The sequence below is a fragment of the Vicugna pacos genome, chromosome 18 (genome assembly GCF_048564905.1).
Source record: "Vicugna pacos chromosome 18, VicPac4, whole genome shotgun sequence".
Taxonomy (NCBI): domain Eukaryota; kingdom Metazoa; phylum Chordata; class Mammalia; order Artiodactyla; family Camelidae; genus Vicugna; species Vicugna pacos.
In genome coordinates this window covers 14,980,789-14,998,224 of record NC_133004.1, presented here as the reverse complement: position 1 = coordinate 14,998,224, position 17,436 = coordinate 14,980,789, and positions in this window count along the sequence as shown.

Sequence of the window (17,436 nt, the reverse complement as noted above, 5' to 3'; positions counted from 1 at the left end):
GTTCAGTGAACGCAATGACCTCCAGAGCAGTAGGTTTCAGCCTGCAGGAGGATTTTTCACATGTATCATATCATCTGATCATCACAAATACAAATTTTTGAGATCTCATTTTCCAGATGGGTAACCGAGGTCCAGAGCCACAAAGGGACTCATGCCAGACCTCAGACAGACGCAGACTCACACTTGAACCTAGTTCTCATGGCCAAAGTATGAAGTCAAAATCTCCAATAGAATCTCCCCCTCGGTGCCTGCAGCGTGGCCAGCACACAGAGGGCACAGACCCACGCTGAAACTAAAGGAGTTGATATCCATGGAGGGCTGTAGAGGGCAGAATCCGGAGACGAGGAAAGCCACTGAGTGATGTTATGAAACCCAGCTTTGTGGTTCTGAGTCCCCAGAAGCATATGAGGTGTGGGTGGGTCAGTGCTCATCTGGGCTTGTCTGCTCCCTCTCAGTGCAGTTTCCATTCTTGGAGAAGCCATCATGTTCCGTGGCTTCTCCTTATGCCTTTTGCTTTGATTCATTGCACCTTTCATGATTCAGTTGCCTAACTGCCTTCCAAGTGGGTTATTCCTGGGTGGTAAAGGGGAGGTCTGTGGGTCTCTGGAGTGTCTCAGGTACGATGCTGCAAAGCTCCAGCTACGTGAGGCATGACCTCCTGATCGCACAAGGCAGGGAGACGAAGGGTGTTGCAAGTTTCCTAGAGGAGCTCTGTTCCATAGAAGTTTCTGGCCGATGGAACTGTTCCACGTTTACTGAGATAACTATGGGTCACATGTGGCTATGGGACACTTTAAATGTGACTGGTGCAACTTGGAACTGACTTTTACATTTTATTTAACTTTAATGAATTAAAATGTCTGTGTAAACAGCCCCACATGTCTGGTGGCTACCATCTTGGACCTTGTAGCCCGAGTAATCCAAGGAGCGAGTAACCCAGTTTTCTCATCTATTAAGTAGGCTTAATGAGTTCTATTCTTTGCAGCTCTTCTGATAGTTTAATAATATGTTGTATGTATATCAATGATCTGGAAGAGAGCCCTCCCAGCACATGAAGTGAACGCCCATTCAGTGAGTGCTACTAACACCACACTTAGATCTGCACGTATGAGGAGGTTCGAAGCACACAGGAAACTCGAGTAGCAACTTTTCCTTCACGTTAGCTCTCATGGACTGAAGACAGAATCTAGGACCAATTTACCTGGGATTTATGCATCTAACATCATCCACGATCTTATGGGGGTGATGGAGTGAGTCTGTGAAGACAATTTACAGCAGAAACTTTCACCTACTTAGAACACAGGTTAGAGAGCGTCGAGGGCCAGGAATCTTCTGTGGCCGTGAATACGCCTAAGGGATGTTCTGAGGAACTGTCAGTTCCGCTCCCGTGTCCCTGACCAGGCTTTGTGCCAGGTCATATAGCTCCCCAATTGCACCTTGAGATCAGGGTCTCCACGCCCTTTCTCTGCCTAAGAGGATGTTATCTTGCACCCTAAAGAGCGCTCCCTTGTCTGCCTCACCAATTTCCTCTTCTCTGGGAGTTGGTTCAAATATTGCCCCTCCTGAAAGTCTTCACTCATTTCCTCTCTGTGCCCCTTGAGTGAGCCTGTGTTGCAGTACCTGTGGATGTCTGCATACCCAACTTCCTGTCAGGGCAGCATATCTTTCAGTCTCTGGAAATTCTCTGAACCCAGTATAGAACCTGGTATGTAATGGGATCTAAGTAAGTATTTGACAAGACAATAAGGATCACAATAGCAATGAAGAAGATGATGATGATGGTGATGATGTTCGTGACAGTAATGTTTTGGTGGTGATGATGATGGTGATGCTGATAATGGCGGTGGTGGTGATGACAATATGGTGATGGTGATGTTGATGATGATGATGGTGGTGCTGATAATGGCGGTGGTGGTGATGACAGTATGGTGATGGTGATGCTGATGCTGGTGCTGATGCTGATAATGATGTGGCTATGATGATCATCATCATGGTAGTGATGATAATGAAGGTGATGATGATGATGGTGACATGGTGATTATGATGGGTATATGATGACAATGTGGTGATGATGATATGGCAATGTTCATGGTAGTGGTGATGCTGCTGATGATATAGTGATGATGGTGATGACTACAAACATTTATACAGTGGTTGCTGTGTTCTAGGCACTGCTATAAATGATTTCTATAGCAGTCATTTAACCCTCACAACAGCTCTACACAATAGCTACTATTTTTGTCTCCATTTTACATGTAAGTAGAACAAACATCAAAGAGTTTGGATAATTTTTCCAAGGCTGACCAAGCTTAGAAGTGGATATCTTACTAAAGTGGCTAGACCTCCAGAGTGCTAAAGGTCCTTCTCTCCCAGGAGATCTGGCTCCTGGCATCTTCTTCCTGTGGTCTCCACCAGGAGAACAAATGCTCCTCTGCCTCCTGTTGATTTGGTATTCAAGGGACCAAGACCCCAGCATTTCAGCATAAATTGCTGAGCTTCAGAAATAGCCCTGCTTGGCTCCTGAGGGCAGGAGCACGGCCCCACGTCCCTTCCCAATTCCCAGGCACTTATCACTCAGACAGCTGCATTGGAATGATTTACAACTGCTTGGCATTTTCCAGCAAGAAGCTGAAAAATATCACATACTGTGGAATACCAATTGCAGGACCTCTCACGGAAAGCAGCCACTGGTGACTTTCTGCAGATGTGCCTGCCTTCGCCCCGAACCCCTCACACGTTTGTTAATGAAGGGCTCAGCTGGCCCTGTAGCCGTCCTTCCTCAACTTGGCTCTAAGCAGCAGGGAGGGAAGGACACTAAGATCAGAGCTGAGTGGGGTAAAATGTATGCACTGGTGGGGTTTGTGTGTAGTAAAATCTCCCCATGCTTCCACTGAAATTCAGGGTTTTTTGCCTTCACATTCTTCTGGTCTACAACAAATTTAACTCATTTAACAAATACTTATTGTGCCCCTTTCATGTGCTACATGCTGGGGACACTGGGTTGAAAAAATACCCAGCCTCTACCCTAGTCTACTAGCGGGTGGAGGGGATAGAAGGAAATGTTTGCTGTGCTGTATGATAGACGCCGAGACAGAATTGAACCTCAGATGCTATGGGGGTCATGAGAGGGGGAGTCTCACTCTGCTTGAGGAAATCTGGGAAGCCTTCACAAAGGAGGGGGCATTTGGGCAGTGCCTCTGCGGCTCACAAAACTGAGAAGGCTGGGAGGGATGCCCAGGCAGAAGGGACAGTTTTTTTTTTAAACATTTTTTTATTGAGTTATAGTCATTTTACAATGTTGTATCATATTCCAGTGTAGAGCACAATTTTTCAGTTATGCATGAAGATACATATATTCATTGTCACTTTTTTTCTTTGCTGTGAGCTACCACAAGGTCTTGTCTATATTTCCCTGTGCTGTACAGTATAATCTTGTTTATCTGTTCTACATATGCCTGTCAGTATCTACAAATTTTGAAATCTCATTTTGTCCCTTCCCAGCCCCATCCCCTTGGCAACCACAAGTTTGTATTCTATGTCTATGAGTCTGTTTCTGTTTCTGTTTCGTATTTATGTTCTTTTTTTTTTTTTTTTTAGATTCCACATATGAGCGATCTCATATGGTATTTTCTTTCTCTTTTTGGCTTACTTCACTTAGAATGACATTCTCCAGGAACATCCATGTTGCTGCAAATGGCATTATGTTGTCGGTTTTTATGGCTGAATAGCATTCCATTGTATAAATATACCACATCTTCTTTATCCAGTCACCTGTTGATGGACATTTAGGCTGTTTCCATGTCTTGGCTATTGTAAATAGTGCTGCTATGAACATTGGGATGCAGGTGTCTTTTTGAAGTAGGGTTCCCAGAAGGGACAGCTTTTGAAAAGGCATGGGGACATGAAAGGATGCCGTGATGCTTAGTTTTATGTGTCTGCCTGGCTAGACTGTGGTACCCAGTTACATCATCAAACGCAAATCTGAGTGTAGCTGGGAAAGTATTTTGTAGATGTGGTTATTAACACCTATAATCGATTGATTTTAAATAAAGGGGATTACCCTCGATAATGTGGGAAGGCTGCATTTAATTAGTTGAAAGGTATTGGGAGAGAAATTGAGGTTTCCTAAAGAAGAAATTCTGCCTTAAGCTTACGACATCAACTCCTGGCTGAGTTTCCAGCCTGCTGGCCTGCCCCATAAATTTCAGACTTCTCAGCCCCATAATCAGGAGTCAGTTCCTTGGAATAAATCTCTTCACGTAAATATTCATTTCTCTCTATCTCTATCCCCTTGGTTCTGTTTCTCTAGCACCCTGACTGCCACAAATGCCCGTAGTATCGGGATTAGTTCCTGTTTCCATGTGGCTGGAGCTTGGGGAATCTGGTTAGGTGGTGGAAGAAGATGAAGCTTGTGGAGAAGCAGGAAAGAGACTTCGCTTTTTCATGAGGATGATGGGAGCCATGGCAGAAGTGGGTGCAGGGCTGGTTCAGGTGCGTGTCTCAGAAAGACTGTCCTGGTGGCTGACTGGAAGATGGCCCTGTCACCCTCTCCGTGTGTCCGGTGCCTTTCTTGCAGCATCCCCTTCTCGTGAGATAATCACAAGAATACTTATCATCTCTAATGGTTCAGACAGATCCAGGTTTGAAGACCAGCTCTGCCAGCCACCAGACTACGACCTGGACGAGGCTCCTAAGCTCTGGAGACCCCAGCCCCTTCAAACAACAGTCCCTACCTCTAGGTCCTGGCGAGGATGAGATAAGACAGAGCCTGCAGAGTTGTGCTGGGGATCTTTCCCCCCTTCTCAACCCTCTCTGTGCTCCAAGAGATGAAACCCCTTAGACGGCGTCACCGCTGGGCCCTGTCGCCCTCTGGTTCCCAGTGGGTTTGGCTCACAGCAGAAACTGCAAAGTGGGTTTGTTTCCCTGGTTCCTCCAGGCAGCGCTGTGAGTTTCCAAATTGTGGGGCCGTGCTTCTGCTGGGCAGCCTCGTCTGTAGCCACAGCTGCTCCCCCAGCTCCCCAAACCCATCCTCCTCCTGACCCTTCAGGCCGAATAGCTTATGGTTTCCCACTCCTGCTGACCCTGGGGTACTTCATTAGATCCCTGAAACTGACCCCCATCTTTGTAAATAGACCCCCTTATGAAACTTCCCTCAATTACCTCCCTGGAATGTGCCCACCAGACACTAAGAATCCAATATATATGGTATTCATGGCTAGCTATTTTTTTACATCTTTTTAAAAATTGAAGTATAGAGTTGATTGATGTTGGGTAATTTCTGCTGTACAGCATTTTGATTTATATATATATATATATATATATATATATATACACACACACACAGATATATATATATATGGCTAGCTATTATTACCTATTCTTATCATATTGATGGTGATAAAACTGAGATACCCAGGGACCATGCTAACTTGTTCAGGCCATAAAAATAGCTTTCATTTAGCAAGAATCCTAGGTATGCCAGCTGCTTTCCTACACATAGTAAACTTCAGCAATCATTATTAATCTCATCTCCATCCACAGGTGAGAAAACTGAGGCACAGAAAGATTGAGACACCTGCCTGAATGAACACAGCGAGTAAAGGGCAGATCCTGGATTCAGACCCAGAACTTTGGGACTTGCCCTGTCCTGCCGTGATGCCACCTTTCTTTCTTTCTTTTTTTTTTTTTCCCTGCTGGACCCTAAAACGCCACATTTGGTGTTCTATCCTCTGCCTTTTCTGTTCTTGCTGCAAGAGTCAAGAAGTCTCCTTTTCTCATCACAGCCACCTCCGCCATCTGAGTAGATAAAATCAGACTGTGAGTTCATCTGTCTATAAAAGCCAAGAGGGACTGGGACATGGCGTGAAGATGCGTTAACTCAGCCAAATGTGTAATTTATTGCCAGAAGCCCCTCCCTGGAATCAAATCAGAACGTTGTCTCCAGATCTCACCCATCTGCCCTCAATCATTCTGGATTCTGGGGAGGATCTGTCAGGCAGGCAGACATGTCAGCTCCCCAGGATGGGAGCTCGCAGGGTCCACCCCAGCCCCGCTGGCTTGCTGACAGCTTCAGGCACTGGGTTTCTCATGCAGAAGAGTTTGGGTCAGTGCTGTGCTGTCATCAATTATGGCTCAAGGCTGGGCATCTAGTCATCCATCATGCCTTCACAGGCCCGGTGGAACTGAATCATCAGGACCCTGCAGCTTTTTCTTCTAGCTTAGGGGCTGAGATTTCATGGTCAGAATTAAAAGGCATCTGTTCTACCCTGCGATTTAAAATTTCTTTGTATCTCAAAGGTTGGCATTTCTTGGGCTGTAGCCTCGTGAGTGTTTCATGTCAGAATAATGGGATTTAGGGGTTCAGCAATTCCTTTAATTTCATTTCAATTTCCTTTTCATCTATTACAGTCAGGGGAAAATGAATTTAACATTGTATTTTGAAAAGTTGAGATACAATCATCCCATTTTTATAAATTTATTTCTGTGTGTTGGTCTCCTATCTATTAGTCCATAAGCTTAGAAAGATGCCGCGAGTGATTGTCATCAAACGTTAATCTTGGTTATTTCTGGAGGCTGGGATTTGGGGTAAGCTTGCCATTCTTTCTTTGTACTTTTCCGCAAACACAGTCAGGGTTTTCTTAAGAGAGTTGGAGGCATATAGGGGCTCAGAACTAAAAAGAGGACCCTAAAGGTTTTCAAATCTCAGTCTCCGTAGCAGATGAAGAAACAGAGGCTCAGAGAGGGCAACAGATTTATCTCAGGTCACACAGTAATTTGATCGTTGAAGCAAGACTAGAACCGAGACGCAGATCTCAGACTGGGTTTTCCCACAATATTCATTCATTCGTTAAAAATTTAGCAAACATATACTTGGAAGTAAGATGAATCCAATGTAGTCCCTGCCCTCAAGGGAACAGAGTGGAATCAAGGCTTGTATTTGATGAACTTACGGAGGAGAGAGAACACAGGGGCTGTGCGAGTGCAGAAGAGGCAGGGCATAGCCAAGGCAGGAGAGGAGACAGGGCTTCCTGGAAAGCTCTTGGAGGAGAAGATGTTAGCTGGTCAGACACAGGGCAGGCAGGGAGGGGGTCTCAGGCAAGAGAACCACAGGAACACATCTATGAATGCGAGAGGGAACACGAGCCATTTGTCTCATGATGACTGGTCACCTCGTGGTTAAAACATAGGTGAGGAGTAGTGGTAAGGGCTGGGGGAGGCTTCGCATTGGAGGGGTAGACATGGGCAAGTCACAGTTAGACTCCCTAGAACCTGCTTGGCAACACCATGAGAGTACAGCCCTGGCCTCTGTGATTCACGGCAGCACCCCAAGTACCTGTGGTAGATGCTCAGCAGGTCTTTGTCACATAAACAGCTCAGCTGAAATGGCAGCCCCTCCGGGAAGATTTCTCAGACTCCCTCCCCACCCCAATGCCAAAATTAACCTCTCCCTTGTTTCTGTCTCATAGACCTTGGTTCATTTATTTTAGCACCTATAATAATCTGGTCAAAGAGATCATTTTTTTTCCATGCTGGTCTTCCCCTCCTAGACCACGGGCTTTAAAAAGAAAAGAAGCACGGATTCCTCTCTGAATCACACCAGGGTCTCTGGCACACAAGAGGCGATCAGTAGGGATCTGATTAAAAGAGATCTGTCAGACTCCCCTTGTTCCAAGTCTTCCCTCTCTTCTTATTTGGAGCCTTTCTCAACACCTGGAGGCACTACCTAAACTTGTAAACACCGAAGGGGCTCCCTAGGGTCTCCAGGAAGGATCCTGTTGTGATGGTGAGGGCTGTAGTGGGTATCTATTGGTTTCACCTGTTCAGGAAACATCCCCTCTTCTTTTGGTTCCAAACACTTTTGTTTTCCTTTGGTCGGCTGCTCACTGACTGTAATTTTGGTGGGAACATCTGTCAAGGTGATCCATCCAACCCCAGTCTGTGGCTGGCAGACCAGTTGGCCCAATCAGCTCATCTCTCCCAGGATTTCCAAAAGTAATCAGAGTGATTGATACAAAGGCCAAAAATATTTGGAATGAATTCGCTCCAGTGTGAATTACTTATGGCAGACAGAGTCCGTTTCTGTCGCTTGCCACCAAAGTATCTCTGCAAAGACATTGATTCATTCATTGTTTGCCATGGTTCGTTAGTTCTCTAGGGAGACAGGCCACTTGCATGGCGCCGAGATTTCTGTTCTTGTTCAACTATTCAAAAAGCACTTTTGAGTACCTACTTTGTTCAGGGCACTGTGGTATGCTTTTGAAATTTATATTAAGAAGAATAAGTCAGTGACTTCAATTAAAAAACAAAGCAAGTAGATGACTAACCAGTCTTTGGAAGAGGAAACCCGAAAGACCACCAACACATGAGGAGATGCTCAAACTCACTAGTGATTAGAGAAATGCAAATAAAAGCAATGATGAGATATCCATTTATACCTATGAGGTTGACAAACATGAGAAATCTGGATAATGCCAAGTGTTAGGCAGAGGAGATATGAATCTGCTGTGTGTGCCTACAAGTGTTGCGTGGTTCAGGCATTCTGGAGCCACTGGGCAGTACTTGATCAGATTAAATATTCTCAGAGCCTGTGAGCCAGCAATGCAGTCCCTAGGGACATGTGCCATGCCATGTTTCTCACTGGTTTATAACAGAGCATGCATGAGAACAAAAGCATTATTTGTGGAAACAGGAAGCTGGAGGGGGTTGGGGGGCACATCTTAGGGAGACCAGACAGATAAGAAATGAAGACTGCCCATCAAGGAATACCAGACAGCAGTTAGAGCAAGTAGACTAGCTGCACACCCAGTGACACAGATGGAATGTGAAAACATAGTGTGGGGAAAAGAAAAGAAACAGAATGAGATATGGCACAATGTTGTTTATGTACATTAAAAGACATGTCACCTAGAAAACAAGCTCATAGTACCAAAAAGGGAAAGGTAGGGGAGGGAATTTGGGATTAATGGATACACAGTACTACATACAAATAGACAAACAACAAGGTCCTACTGTATAGCACTGGGAGCGATATTCAATATCCTGCAATAATCTATAATGGAAAAGAACCTGAAAAAGAATTTTGCTTTATACCTGAAACACAACTTCGTAAATCAACTATACTTCAATAAAGCCCTCACTATTTTTGCTATTTCAAGCAAAAAGACATGTCACCGAAACAGTAACATTTTGTAAGGACATACACAGAGAAACGACATGCATTATCTGCATTGGACTGCTTGCCTGTGGGAAAGGGGAAGTGAAATGGGGAGTGGGATTTAAGTGGAATAAAGAATAAAACAGAAGAGGAGAATTGACATTGTTGCATCTTTTACCAAAAGGCATTAGGGGAGGAAGTTAACTTTAATGTTTTTTGGAGAGGGGGATGTAACTAGGTTTATTTATTTACTTTAATGGAGAAACTGGGGCTTGAACTCAGGACCTCGTGCATGCCAAGCACACACTGAGCTACTCCCTCTCCTGGGATGTTGACTTTAAAAGGGTAGGATGGCAGGACCTGGAGAAGTAGGTGAAACCTGATCAAGGACAAGCTTTAGCATCATCCAGGGATCAACGTGGCAGCACCTCTGCTCCCGATGTCTTTCATGAACATGAGGCTGTTTTCTGAAAGACTGTGCAAGAGTGACTGAGACAGTGCCCTGCGACCTGTGTCGCCCTCGTACTGCACGTTCTGCTATCAGGAGCTGCTTATCAGCGACACTGCTCGGACCAGGAGAGAGATGCCTTCCCATTCCGGTTCTGTGAGTCACTGGTTCTTAGAGCAGAAGGATCAGAAGTTATCAGCAGAATGCTGCGATGTTAATATGCATTCCTGGGTATTAGTAATTACTTCAGGTCTGCTTATGATAAATTATATATAGTTCCCAGTTCATAAGCTTTTAAAAGTCCTGAATTAAAAAATCTGTTGGTATTAGTATAGGTGAGTGGTTGGAGGAGCAGTCTTAGTAAATATTGCAGGCAAGAGCTTGTGGTTCGCCAGCAATTCCATTCCTATGTATCTGCCCAAGAGACATGAAAACAGTCCACGTAGATTTGGGCTTGTGCACCCAAGCTACTGAGCAACTTTATTCACAACATTCAGATACTGGAAACAACCCTGAAGTCCATCAAGTGTTGTGCAGATACACTCTGTTATACCCATAGAATGTGACCCTACTTAGCAATAAGAAAGAGCAAACTACTGATGCACACACACAAGTGAATCTGGAAGGCACTTTGCTGAGTGAAAGAAACCAAACCCCAAAGAGTACATATTGCATGATTCCATTTATACGAAATTCTATAAGAGACGAACGTAATCTGTAGCGACAGAGAGCAGATCAGTAGCTGACTGAGGCTGAGGGAGGAGGACTGACTGGGAAGGGAAACAAGGCAACATTCGAGGGTGATGGAAACGCTCTGTGTCTTGATTGCACAGGTACAGACATTTGGTAAAAGTTCATGAACAATGCACTTAAGATGTGAGCATTCTATTTGATGTAATTATAACTCAGTAAAGTTGATTAAAAAGATGCTGTGTTATTAAGTCAGTAGGACAGATAAGCAATTCCCTCTATGAGGGTGCTAGGATTGCAATCTCTACTCCTCCCTCAGTGGGCTACACTACTTCAAAATGATGCGATTCCTTGTCTTACAGACTGAATGAAAAGACCTGTTGAAATAGCATGTTGAAAACAACAACAACAGCAGCACAACAATAATAATAATAAAGAGGAGGAGAGGGAGGAAAAAGAAAGGGGCATTTATCGAAGATTTAATATGGACTAGGACCTCCAACAACTCTATAAGGTATGTACTATTATTAACCTCATTTTGCAGGTAAGGAAATGGAGGCACTGAGAATTTAAGTGACAAGTTCACAAAGAAAGTACTAGAGCTAGGGTTCAATCCCAGATAATCTGAATATGGAGGCACTTTTAAGCTCCAACCTTTACAGGCTACAGAGCTCTTAGTCACAGGGTCCTTCATATGTTGAGAATGAACAAGAGTGTCTTCTATTTTTTCTAACCTTCTTTATAGTGGAAGATTCTTAATTTACTTTATATCTGCCACCAAAGTTGCTGCAAAACCAATGAACAAATTAACAAAAGTGATCAACAGTTGGGCAATGAGTAATGACTGTCTTTCTCTCATGGTGCCCAAGGGTAGACAAGATAAATGAGATTGAAGGATGATTCTGATTATCTGGATGGAACATGAATAATTATGTGGTCATAAACAGCCTCTGGACTCCCCACTCACTGGAAAGTCAATTCTTGATACTAACACAGCAGATCCATACAGCCAGCGTGGCCAGGCTGGTCTTGAGCTTGGAGGTGACCATCTTCTCCTCTGAGGCCAGGGGACTTATGACAATTTCACATTATACTTGTTCTGGTATGGAAGAAGCGAACACAGAGGGGAAAGGGGCATGCCCGATGGCATGGGATGTGTCATTGGGTAAGAACTGAGCCCCCGTCAGATTCATCCACTGGCATTCAGCTCATCAACTATCCCTGAAATCAACTGATGGAGGAAAAGCCCATGATGGGAATTGGAGCTCAGTCAAAGCTGTAAAGCTGGGCCATACACAGTGGCTATAAATTTCTGGAGCCAGACTGCCCACCTTCAACTCCTGACTTGGTCAGTCCTAAAAGGGTGACTCTGGGAACGCAAGTTAACATCTCTGCACCTCAGTTTCTACATCTGTATTGTCTGGGTTTTAAATCAAGTGTGCTTAGCAGTGTCTGGTACATAGTAAAAACTCAATAGATGTTAGTTGTGATAGTCATAATCAGAGAAGTTGGTGCAATTCTAAGATGCATCTTCTTCCAATTTGGAGTTCTGAATGTATCTGAAAATTTATGTTTTCTGTAAACCTAAAATTATTCAGAGTAAGACTCCAAATAGCCAAAGCAATCTTGGGAAAAAAGAACAAAGCTGGAGATTATATGCTTCCTGACTTCAGACTATACTACCAAGCTACAGTTATCAAAATAGTATGGTAATGGCACAAAACAGACACATATCAATGGATCAGAATAAAGAGCCCAGAAATAAACCCATGCACTTATAAGCAATTAACCTATGACAAAGAGTATACAATGGACAAAAGACAGTCTCTTCAGTAAGTGATGCTGGGAAAACTGGACAGCTACATGTAAAAGAATGAAATTAGAACAATTTCTTACACCATATAATAAACTCAAAATGAACTAAAGACCTAAATGTAGGACCAGAAACCATAAAACTTCTAAAAGAAAACATAGAACACTTGACATAAACTATAGCAATATGTTTTTTTAGATCTGTCTCCTAAAGCAAAGGAAACATAAAGCAAAAAAAAAAAAAAAAAAAAGAACAAATAGGACCTACTTAAACTTAAAAGCTTTTGCACAGCAAAGGAAACCATCAACAAAATGAAAGGAGAGCCTACTGAATAGGAGAAATTATTTTCAAATGGTGTCACCAATAAGGGGTTAATATCCAAAATATATAAACAGCTCATACAACTCAGTACCAAAAAACCGAACAACCTGATTAAAAAAATGTGCAGAAGATCTGAATAACATTTTTCCAAATAAGATATGCAGATGGTTAACAGGCACATGAAAAGATGCTCAACATTGCTTATCACCGGAGAAATGCAAATCAAAACCACAATGAGCTATCACCTCACACCTGTCAGATGGCTATCATTAAAAAGTCTATAAATAACAAATGCTGGTGATGATGTGGGCACCCACCACCCCCACCCGGTACCCGAGCACACTCACCTCCCAGGAGGACCCTGCACCTGTCCATGCCCCCAGCCCCAACGCCCACACGTCTGCCTCTCCTGGTGCCACTGCACACATCCAAGGCTCAGAGGCCCCTTGTACACTGTTGGTGGGAATGTAAATTGGTGCAGCCACTGTGGAAAACAGTATGGAGATTCCTCGAACAACTAAAAATAGAACTACCATACCATCTAGTAATTCCACTCCTGGGAATATATCCAAAGAAAATGAAAGCATTAATTCTAAAAGATACATGCACCTCAATGTTATTTACAATAGCCAAGATATGGAAGCAACTTAAGTGTCCATTAACACATGAATGGATAAAGAAGATGTGAATAAAGGCAGGTTCCCCTCCTACCCAGGTTCTCCTTGGTGTCGCAGACAATTTACAGGAAGGAATTACCTCACCTCTGCCATTGTATTAACATAGTGGCAGAGAATAAAGTTTCCTGGCAGCTTGGAGAGGTGAAAAGAACATGGGTTGAGCAATCGGCTAGTCTGGGTTCAAGCTCCAAGTCTATTCAACAGTAAGAAAAAGGGGGAAAAGTGGATTGTTAACCAGTATATATGATATTAAGACCTTTTAACATATGGTTTCATTCAACTTAAAGTAAATCTATGGAGTGGACATTATAATGCCATTTTAATAACTAGGAACTGGAGATTCAGAGATGTGAAATGGCTTACTCAAGGCCACCCAGCCGTTAACAGAGATTAGAATCCAGACCTCTCTGACCTCAAAGTGGAGCGCTTTCCTTTATACCATCTTGCCTCACACCCTGGCTGTGCGATCTTGAGCAAGCTGCTTCAACTCTCTGATGCTGCGTTCCCTGGTCTGTAACTGAGATGATTACCAAGCCTGCCTCCAATGGCTGCCCTGAGTCCAGTGCTAATGCATGTATATGTAAGGCAATATATAAATGCCAGTTATCGCAGCGCTCGATATCCGCAAACAGGCAGACCAGCAGGAATAAACCCTTTTGTTGGTCTGTTAAGAAGAGAGTCTTATTATTCCTGATGAAGTTATCACAGCTGGAGAAGTGGCAATACAATTCCTGCAATAAAAGGGAGTGTGTGTGTGTGTGTGTGTCTAGGGGGGAATCAAAAGGCAGCACAACTCTCTTCCAAACCAGCCTGTTTTTATTTTTACCAAAATACAATTTCCGATTAGATTGCTTATTCTTTGTGTGAAGTAGGAGTGTTTATAGTCCAGCCACTGGGAGAAAAAGCAGAGCAGTTCAGTACTGCTCTGTGCCCCGGCCCTCCGCCTGCTGCCCAACAGAGGAGCGAGCAAGCCATGCTCACGGGAGCTCCTTGCCCAGAATGATTTTCCTGGTGTGGCTCCCCGCCTTTCACCACACGCCCCACCTTTCCTTGTACAGGTGCCGGTTTCCATAAGAACATGTTGTTGGCTCTCTGTACTGTCACCTGTTGAGGTGGTCAGTCATCATCACGAGGCTCACAGTTGGTGTGACATCCTGGTTGGCCCCCCAAAGTGATGCTTTTCCCATAGCTCCAGCCCCTCACCTTCGCTCAGTTTACCTGTTTGCTGAGATTTGCTTCTAAATGACTTTCCCCCACAATGAAACCAGGGGTTGTTCATACTCATGATGCTCAGAAACCCAGTCTCTTTTGGCAGGAGAGGGAAAAAAAGAGAGCAGATAAACACGGAGGAAACAGAGGTGAAGAAGCCACAGCACTGCCCCTCAGAGAGTCTACAGTTTACAAGGAGACACAGATGGGAATGAACGAAAACGATGGCCATTACTTCCTCCACGCTTAGGAGGTGCCAGGCGCTGCTCTAGGTGTGTTAGGTAATTTACCACATTGAAACCTCACAGTAATTCCAAGAGGAAGGTACTAGCACTGTCCTCCATTTCACAGATGAGAAAACTGAGGCCAACTTGACCAAAATCACGGCTAGTAAGTGGTAGATGCAGAATGTTGGATTTCAAGAGTCTATGCTCTTAACCACCGCATGACAGCTTCTCTCAGATGATTATAATATAGCGTAGGCTTCATAGAGGGGCAGTTTTAAAGATTGTTCACAGACAGAGGCAATCACACATGCAAAGGCCCTGAGGTGCCAAAGAGCCTGCATGTAGAGGAGACAAAAAAGTAACTCCTTGCAGTTGGAGCACAACAAGGCATGGGGGAAAGGAGAAGATGGAAAAGTGCGGAAGACATGTCATTGGTAAGGTGGGTTCTGGGTAGGCTGGAAAGAACCCCAAATGCCAAGTTAGAACCTTTGATTTGGACCTCGTAAAATGAGGACCCACTGGTATTTAGGAAGGGGAGCGCCGTGAGCAGTTCAGAATTGAGAATAACCTCTCAGGCAGTAATGTGGAGAATGGCTCTAAGAGGGAGACTGGCAGAGGCAGAAGGGTGAGGGAGGCTGTCCTAGGACAGTGACAGGGAGCAGCAGAGTCACCATCTCCTTCTGCCTCCTGTTTTTGGACGGTTCTGGGGGCCCCTAAGGACCGCCATGCCCCAAGCGAGCCCTTCAGCCTGAAGGCTTGTGTCTTGGCAGCAGCCTGCTAGCATGCACTCTGCACCTGCTTATAAATTGGGTTGTAAGGCGTCCAAGGAATGAGATTCGGCCAATGACACCACTGACAGAGAAGCCATTGCACCCTTCCAAGTCTGAAAAGTCTAATGTTAAAGTCAAATTTCTGGACACTTGCAAAGGACAGGAAGCCACTCATAGTTGAAAGGATCCCTGGAGGCCATTTGGAGTTTGTCTGCCTTGAGGAAGCCACTTAACCTCCACTGGGAGTAGCTCCACGGTGCCTGCCAGCGCCATCTCCCTGCAGCTGTGAAGGCGGCCTGGACTTGAACTTCATTTCCTCAATTGTGATTGGCCCAAGGGATGGACTGTGCAGGCAAGTCGGAGCAAGAAAGTGTTCTGGGAAATTTGACATACGGATGCCGACTCAGGGAATGGCCCTGCTGGTGGTCAGCATTCCTACACAGAATCAACCAAAAATGAAGCAAAATCAAGGGAAACAGGACCAGAGAGGGGGAACAATGGAGTCTCCTTTTTTTTGTTTTTTGCAGTAATTATGAACATAATCATTATTACAAGCCTGAGGGTCTGGATGGAGTCTTGATTGTACACCTGAGCCTATGGATAGAGCTGAGTCCAAAGTCTATGCGATCTTTTTGCAACTTACATACTGCTCTTCTCCAACATTGCCAACTAATTAGAATTAAGTCTCATTGACTTATTCCCAAGTCAATCACTGTGCCCAAGGGGATGGAGTGTGCTGCCTGGCCCGGTTTGAACCACATGAACCCTCTTGGATCCCAGGTCTGGGGTGTGAGTTGGACCACATCAGAATCACATAAACTCACAAATGTTAAAATTACACCATTAGTCCTTGGGCTGGGTTATTTAGAGAATAATTTACAGAATAATTTAGAGGTGAGAACTCTTGGGCTAGGAGGTACGTGGGAAGTGGCCATCTTCTTTTCAATCCCTGTTCTTAACCCCATCTCCTTGCCCTACCAAAAGCCATCAGGTCAGCTAAAACACGAAGCTCTGTTTCTGTGAGCCTGAGGCCTCTGCTTCCAACTTCCATGACTTTGCCCTCACACTAGCTTTCATGAACTCAAACTGTCAGAGAGTCTTGGGTAATTAATTAGAGGCAAGAAACAAATGCCAATTAGCACTCAGGCTGTACCCAGAGGGTGCCACAGGCATAGAACCAAGCCCCGTGTTTGTGTTTCCAGGATTCCTTGAATCCCCACATCTAAGAACCCTTTATGAAGCTTCTTTATGAAAGAAAGAGCTTAGAGACAGTGTAGCATTTGGTTGAAAGCATTGTCCTTTCAGTATGACACACTGGCAGCTCGATCTCAACTCTGCCCTCTTGCAAATGCTATATCCACCGACAAATTACTTCACCGCTCTGAGCCCCAGTATTCTCATCCATAAAATGGGAATAATAATCATCTCTATTTTAACATGGTTTTATTATGTGAACTAAACAATGAAGACAATGTATGTAGTGTTCAATAAATGCATAAAAATAAATGTAAATAATATACTCATACACATAATAATATACGATAATAAATAATAAATGTAAATAAACAAGTAAGTAAATAAGACACATGATAAGTGTTCAATAAATGAGTTTCTGTGAGTATATGTAATATGTAAGGAGGACACAGGCGATCAAATATGAAGATTGGGAGGTAGCTTCCTCTCAGCTCCATCCGTTCCCATCCCTACTATTTGGCGTGGAGCATTCACGCCTCATGTGTGGACCCGTGCAATGTCCTCCTGTCTGGTGTGGTTCCTTCTGTACCTTCTCCCTCCAAATGATTCTGTGTTCATTTCCGAGGATTGCAGTAACAAATCACTACCAAACTGGTGGCTTCAAAGAACATCCGTTTATTGTCTCACAGCTCTGGAGGCTGAAAGTGTGCAATCGAGTTATCGGCAGGGTGCGCTGCCCTGCGGGCTCTGAGGGCTCACCATGCCTCTCTCCTGGCTCTGGCGGTCGCTGGCAGTCCTGACATTCCTTGGCTGGCAGATGCGTTCCTCCCGTCTCTGCCTCCGTCTTCACCTGGCCTGCTCCTCTGCTTCCTGTGTCTTTTCGCTTATCTGTCCAAGCGCTCTCTAGGCTTTGCCATTATCAGGGCTCCTGTC